This window comes from Erinaceus europaeus, chromosome 12, assembly GCF_950295315.1.
Source record: "Erinaceus europaeus chromosome 12, mEriEur2.1, whole genome shotgun sequence".
Taxonomy (NCBI): domain Eukaryota; kingdom Metazoa; phylum Chordata; class Mammalia; order Eulipotyphla; family Erinaceidae; genus Erinaceus; species Erinaceus europaeus.
Genome location: NC_080173.1, coordinates 54145872 through 54153798, shown reverse-complemented (window position 1 = coordinate 54153798; position 7927 = coordinate 54145872). Strand labels below are relative to the sequence as shown.

Here is a 7927-nt window from a genome sequence, read left to right as displayed (position 1 = left end):
GGTCACAAGTATTGTGATTAGAAAGTGACCTGTTGTGTGTGGGGGGGGGGCAAGCAGCGGGGCACTCAGTTCAGCACACACGTTACCATGCACAAGGACTTGGGTTTGAGCGCCTGCTTCCTACTTATAGGGGAGACGCTTCATGAACAGTGAATCAAGTCTGCAGGTATCTATTTTTCTCTTTTTCTTCTGTCTCACCCTGCCCCTCAGTTTCTCTCTGTCCTATCATATAAAATAGAAAGGAGAAAAAAAAAAAAAGAGAAAAAATAAAACAGCCACTGGGATTGGTGGATTCATGGTGCTGGTACTTCTTCTTCTAGCGTTTGCCCTTCTTCCGTAGCCAGTCAATAGCGTCAGGTTGAGCCTGATGTAAAGTTTCGAGACCTCCTTTGAATCTGGAGAGGTGGCAGTCGTTGACTATGTGGGTCATAGTCTGTCTGTAGCCTCAGGGGCAGTTCGGGTCGTCTCTGGCTCCCCAGCGATGGAACACAGCGGCGCACCGGCCCATGGCCTGTTCGATAGCGATTGAGGAGGGCCCAGTCATAACGTGCTAGGTCAAAGCCGGGTTGACGCTTGCAGGGGTCTGTGATGAGGTGTTTGTTCTTTACCTCAGCTGACTGCCAACTCTGTTTCCAAGAGTCTGGAACAGAGAAGTTCAGTGCTGGTACTAAGCCCCAGTGACAGCTGGGGGCAATAAATAAACAAACCTACTTTTGAATTTGTACTTACTCAGACTTGAATAAGTTATGAGCACTGTCTGTACCTCTCATCACCTAGTAGGCAGCTTTCTTTTTCTTGAATTATGTCATTATGATCATTGCCTTTGAATGTATTTTGTTATTTGCTCCTTACTACATTGATTCTACATTTTATACTAAGAAAAATGTTCCTGTTTTAAGTCTTTCTTTTAGAATAGAATTGTTCTTACATTAAACACTTATACCACAGTCTTTTATTTTCCTTTCCACACCAGAGATTCTGCTATGAAAAATTTTAGTTGCTTAGCCAAAAAGAAATTTTTTCCCCCCCTAACTGTAGTCACCCTTGGGGCATTTCATCTGGAAACATAACAGATTCCTTTATTGCTTCTGTTATAATAAAAGTATAAAGAATTTTCTTGAAATTATGTTTTGCTTACACAATTCCATTTTAAAAGCACCTTATCTTCTCTTACTATAAAAATAAAACATGCTTATTTAAAAAATCTATAACAACAGTATGCATAGCTAAAGGAAACAGTCTCTCAGTCTTCATGCTACATTTTGCCAATTAGTTCCCATAGTGATGATGCCACTGTATATCCACACCAGTAATGTAGAGAATTCTTGTCTCTCTTGATTCTCCCAGCCTTGTTATCTTGGGCATTGCACAATAGAGGAAAATTTCTTCTGTTTCTGTAAACCTTTTTATAAATATTATCTGAGAGTCATTAATGCTAATAGCATAACCTGGAGCTTGTTAGCAAGACAAACTGTTAATCAATGAGTATGAGAAAAGAAAAAATATTAATGTATCAAGTTATTGTCTCTTTCAAGGATAGAAGTCTGGAAAGGGATTCAGACATTTATTAAGTCTTTATTTCTTTCCTTACATTTGCTAGACATTGTCAGGGTATAGCAAACAGGTATAAGAATCTGCCTTCTTACATTCTAGATACGGTGTACTGATGGTTTTATGTGTTAGCGTGGGGGGGATTATGTGTAGGGGGGTAGAAATTACATTTTTAAGGGTGTTAGGGAAGGCTTCACAGAGGCTCAACAATGGTGAGGGAATACTCAAGAGGCTAAGGAAAGGGTTACCAGGCAGAGAGAAGGGCAAGTACAAAGCCCTGATGTAAGAATGAGCCTCTTCTGTCTAAGGGAGTAGCAAGGAAGGACAGTGTGGCTAGAACATAGTGAGCTTAGGAGAATGTAATTGGAGATGAGGCCAGAGAGGTGATGAGGTCCAGATCGTACAGGTTGTTCTCAGCCTTTGTAATGACTTTGACTTTTACTCAGAGTAAGGTGGGGAATGATTGCAGATTGCATCAGAGGCCATGTTTAACTAAAAAGCTAATATCAAGAAATACATGAATCCCAACTTTGCCTTATTTTTTATAATAATTTGAGTACTAACAATGGGTTTTGGTAAGTAGTCATAAGTAGGTTTAAACATTTGCCTGAACAGTAAATCTCAAGTATCACATTAAAGTCCAAAGAAATGAGGTATAACAGAAAAGCCTATCATATAAGTATTCATTCCTTGGTAACCCTGCTTTACTACTCCATTCTCATATTTTCTTGAAAAAGAGAATCAAGGTATAATATAAGAAAGACAGTATAGTCACTATTTGGTGTTGGAGTATGTGTAAATATACACAGTTAGATTATTTCAATAATGTATGCATGGTTTGGGCAGTTATACAGTATAGGAATACAAATAAAACCAACAATGAGATACCACTTCACTTCTGTGAGAATGTCATACATCAGAAAAGGTAGCAGCCGCAAATGCTGGAGAGGGTGTGGGGACAAAGGAACCCTCCTGCATTGCTAGTGGGAATGTAAATTGGTCCAACCTCTGGACAGCAGTCTGGAGAACTCTCAGAAGGCTAGAAGTTCTATGACCCTGGAATTCCTATCCTGGGGATACATCCCAAAGAACCAAACACATCCATCTAAAAAGATGTGTATATACCTGTATTCTTAGCAGCACAATTTGTAATAGCCAAAACTTGGAAACAACCTAGGTGTCCAGCACAGGTGAGTGGCTGAGTAAGTTGTGTTGTATATACACAGTGGGATACTACTCAGCTATTAAATGGTGAATTCACCTTCTTCATCTTGGATAGAGCTTGAAGGAATCATGGCAAGTGAGATAAGTCAGAAGAGAAGGATGAATATGGGATGATTTCACTCAGAAGTTGAAAAATAAGAACAGAAGGGAAAACACAAAGTAGAACTTGGACTGGAGTTGGTGTATTGCACCAAAGTAAAAGACTCTGGGGTGGGGGGTGGGGTAAGATCAGGTCTTGGATCATGATGGCAGAAGAGGACCCTTTGGGGGGTTGTATTGTGTATGTGGAAAACTGAGAAATGCATATACAAACTATTGTATTTTACTGTCAACTGTAAACCATTAATCCCCCAATAAGGAAATAAAAAAAATTTAAAAAGATTCTGGGGTTGGGGGTTCAGTTCCTGGAACATGATGGTGGAGGAGGACTGAGGTGGGGAGGATAAGAGTGTTATGTGGAAAACTGAGAAATGTTACACATGTACCAACTACTGTATTTTACTGTTGACTATAAACCATCAATCTCCCCCCCAAAAAAGAAAATCTGATGCACAGAATAACACATAAAAAACACCTGTATAATTTAAAGATTAACAAAATAAAACAAGAAAAGCATTGACTTATAACCCACCAATTAGCCCTAGTGATATGTTTTTGTTAGCTCCCAGAAGTTTGCTGTATATGTCCCTTCTAAATCAGATTGTTACTTAGAGGTAACATTCTGACAAATGATCATTTCCTTTGCTTTATGATTTTATCACCTAGTAATCATTGTAATATAGCTTGTTTTTGAACATTAAATAAATAAAAATTATTGTAAGCTTTTCAGTGTTATTTGTTCACAACCTAACCATGCTTGTAATTTTCATTCATATTATATAAAAGCTATGGTTATAGATTAGTGCTCTCTAATTTCGAAGTGCTGCCAAGGGGCAAACCATTTAATTTTTTACTAGCTTATTTGAAGAATTGCCTTGGATCTTTTGTCCTTTCTTTTTTTTTCTTCTTATTTATTGGATAGAGATAGCCAGCAGTTGAGAGGAAAGGGAAGATAGATAGATAGACAGACAGACACCTGCACCACTGCTTCACCACTTGTAAAGCTTTTCCCATGCAGGTAAAGACTAGGGGCTTGAACCCAGGTCCTTGTCCATTCTAACAAATGCGCTTAACCAGGTGCACCACTACCTGGCCCCTCACCTTGGGTTTTTCTGTCTTAGTTTAAAGTATAATCTTTTTTTTTTTGAATGATAACTGAAAAGTAAAGCTTTCACAGCTATTGATGAAATATAAGAATGGCAATACTTGGGGCTAGGTGGTGGTGCACCTGGTTAAGCACATGTGTTACAATGTGCAAGGACCTGGGTTCAAGCCTCTGATCCCAACTTGCAGGGGAAAAGCTTGACAAGCAGTGAAGCACGGCTGTTGGTGTCTCTCCCTCTAAATTTCTCTGTCCTATCAAACAAAATAAAGTTAAAAAATAAAACATTAAAAAACAATGGTACTATTTACTTGGTAAATGTTAGGCAAATGTATCACCTGCTTTTGTAAGAGTTTCCCATTTTAGAATAGCTAACATAAAGACTAATGAGATTCAGGATGTAGCTAAATCTAATTCATCATCTCTGTTTCCAACAGATTTCCTGGTAGACAAGACAAATTAGAATCTTCCTACTGACCTAACTTGGTGAGTTTTTACATCGTTTCATTTTAAATATAGTTTAAGATAATGAGGAAAAAAAAAAGAAATACTGAATGAAATGTGTAGAAATATTTACTAGGACTTTAAAGAATGTGGGTCTTGAGCACGAGTTACTGTTTTCATTTTGGTGGGCATGGAATGGAAAGCTAGAAGCATTATTAAAGTAAGCATGTAATGAACTTTTTGTTTTTAATATTAAGCATTACAGTCTCAAAGAAACATTTTTCATATGTGGCTTCAAACAAATTTTAAATATACTTTTTCTGGAGTAAAATGGAACTATTGATATATTCTTCAGTGACAATTGTATATAGGGTAAGGCTTTACACTGTATAGGAAGAAAAATTCTGGATTTATGTTTTTAATCAGTGGTTGATAATATTGACCTTTGTGTAAGATTATCTCTCTCCCTAGAAAATATATTCTGGCAAATTAGATAACATTTTATGAAAAGAGATACCTTAAAGCAACATATGAGGTTTTTTTTTTTTTTTCTTTTTTTTTTCAGGGACTTCATTTTACTCTAAAAAAGGAGTTTGAATCTGAGAAAATTACCTTTGTGTTGTATGTTTTGCAGCTCATCTCTCAGTAACTTAAAAAGTCTTTCTAAATAAATAATTCTGACTAGTGAATTATTATTTTACTTAATGGAGTGGGGAGATAGCTCACCCTGTAGAGTGTATACCTTCATGTGCTTGAGGCCCTGGGTTCCAGACCCAGCAGCACATAGGAACACCACAGATGGCACAGGGAAAGCTCCATGGATTGTTAAGTGGTCCTGCAGTGTATTCCCCTCCCTTCCCCTTTTTTCTCTCTCATATAGAACCAGAAGAAGATTGAAAGATTGGGCTGGTGAGGATACTCAGTAGTATTATATATTTTGCATGTGTGAGGCTCTGGATTTGTTTCCTAGCACTGCACACAAAGATTTTTTTTTCCCTTTGTTATATGAGCTTTATTCTTTAGATTCTTGGTTGTGTTTTTACTGGGTAAAAATCAGTATTACTGCATTTTCATTTTTAACAAAACAGTTAACTTTCCTGTGTTTGGCTTGTCTGTGTGGTTTTACTTTTTAATATGTCATAAATTTTGGAATGAATATTTAAAATTGAGAACTTCCTGCCTGCCCTTAGTTCTGCTTTGCTAAAACCTTAGCATTAACATAGAAATTAGTTTATTTTTAATAACTTTAGATGGAGAATTTATTTTCTAGATGTTTTTTAAGTTAAGTAGAAAGAATTAATTTATACAACATGGGATTTGTTTAGTTAAGACTTAAGTTCAAGGACAAAATTTACTTATACATAGATCTGTTGTTTATAGTTGAAGGGAGACAATTTTTAAAAAAGTGTCTCCACAGAATATTGGATTCTGTACTGCTAGATAGTAGTAGTTAATACTGAACATAGTTGGTTGTCTTTGTAATGTATTAGAATGTGTTTTCAGCTTCTAAGTTAATGAACTTAAATTCAAAATTTATACCTTAAGACTAATTTATATTTTCTTACTTGATATACATTATTTGAGCCCTTTCTGTATCCAAACTGTATTAGTAAGAGCTATATTTAAATGACTTAACTAAAGCATATTTGGCCTAAGCAAACTGTATTGAATTTGAGATCTGTAAAAGCCAGAGGACCCCTTGGGGTTATGCAACTTTGGCCTATTTGATGAAATGACTCTTCTCTGTGTGTTTTTCTTTTTCTTTAATTCCTTGCAGACTGGTCACATTTTGGTTATATTAGGACTGAGCCTTTCATTTGTCTACTGAATTTTTTAATGTTTTTTTCATTGTTGTAGTTGAAGGAAGAGAGAGAAAAACTATAACCTTTCAGATTTCATAACAGCTTTGGAAATGTAACCATATATTTAAAAAAAAAAAGTCCCCTCCCCCTCCCACATGCACACTTTTCTTACTCTTTCTCTTCTGTAAAATTCTATTCAAGTTCTTATTTTAGAAGACAAAATTTTAACCTAGGAGAGAAATCTTTGATGACACGTGGGATGTGTTAACATTTTCATCTTTCCTAAATTTACTCTTTGTGGCCCTAGAGATTTTTGACCAAGCTACTTTGTGGAATCAACACAATATTATAATTTGTGAGAAGAAAGAAGTTGCTGATTGTTTGGTTCAGCCTGTGTAACTTCATTCCTAAAGATGTTTTCCTTTGGAATTGAGATCCACTTTAAAGTGAAATTGCCGCTTTATAATCTGTTTTGTTTGCTGATTTGGATTCATGTTGTTGGATTTCAGACATCTCCCAAGTGACAGACTTTGAATTGGTGTACAGAGAAGCTTAATTTGATAAATGCCAAGAAAAAGAAAAAGCAGAGAGGTGTGTGTGTGTGTGTAGTGTGTGTACGTGTACACACACGTACCAGAACACTGCTCAACTCTGGTTTATGGTGGTAAACCCGAGACCGTAAAGCCTCACACTTGGAAGGTTCCTTGCATAACCGTTAAGCTATCTCCTCAGCCCTTTGTTTTAGTTTTGTTTTTTGTTCTCCCTACTCCCACAAGCAGGGGTTCTGTAATTAACAAGAGCAGTACACCTGCTGATGGTATTAACCCAAACTTTGTGAAGCCTATGCGTATTCACGTGGAAATAGAATTTATTTCTTCAGATGTAGTTATGTAGATTTATTTAATTCATAGTATTTTGTGTCTGAATTGGAAAACAAAAACTCAAGTCCTTTGGAGGTCTGAGGAAATGCACTTCTACAAGGCTGTAAAGTATCTGCCTCATCCAGTACAGACTTCCAGATGCATTCTATTCTCCTTAGAAATGATTTTGGGTAAAGAATTACCCTAATCTGTCTCTATTAGTTACTCTGGCATAATGGATAATTTTCTTTTTTTAAAAATTTTTTTTTAAATCTTTATTTATTTATTGGATAGAGACAGCCAGAAATCAAGAGGGGCGGGGTGATAGGGAGAGAGACAAAGAGACACCTGCAGTCCTACTTCACCACTTTCCCCCTGCAGGTGGGGACCGGGGGCTCGAACCCGGGTCCTTGCACACTGTAACTTGTGCGCTCAACCAGGTGCGTCACCACCCGGCCCCAGTGGATAATTTTCAAGGACAGAAGGTAATTGGAGATAAATTATTGTCTAATCCTTAAATTATCTATGTCTCTGTGTGTAGTTGATGTTTGTTTTGGATTTTTACTGGAAAAATTGCCACTAAAGTGAGAAATAGCCCATATTTTAACCTTTGTGATGTCTATTAGGTCTCCTTGGGGACAAGGACGCTAGTTATTTATAACCTAGGCTGTAAGACTGTAAACAGCCAGTACTCATAATAAAGTTTGGGAGTTAGTGAGAGCATTCTGTTGGTTATTCCTCTGCTTTCTGTGACGTGAAATTCTTTCATGTACCTTCTTTTTTTTTAAATATTTATTTAATTTGTTTATTCCCTTTTGTTGCCCTTGTTGTTTTATTGTAGTAGT

At 36.7% G+C, this 7927-nt stretch overlaps 1 protein-coding gene across 6 annotated transcripts in view; it reads left to right on the top strand.

Annotated features, from left to right (window-relative positions):
* Window positions 1-7927, top strand: part of SPOP (speckle type BTB/POZ protein) — a 78469-nt gene that overhangs the window by 28569 nt on the left and 41973 nt on the right. For 4 of the 6 annotated variants that reach the window (XM_060203679.1, XM_007525628.3, XM_060203680.1 and 1 more), the window contains one exon: window positions 4414-4462. The gene's annotated coding sequence lies outside the window, so the exon portion shown is untranslated. Of the gene's footprint in view, window positions 1-4413; window positions 4463-7463; window positions 7568-7927 lie in introns of all 6 variants that reach the window. The other 2 variants (XM_060203682.1, XM_060203683.1) reach the window with 1 other exon arrangement.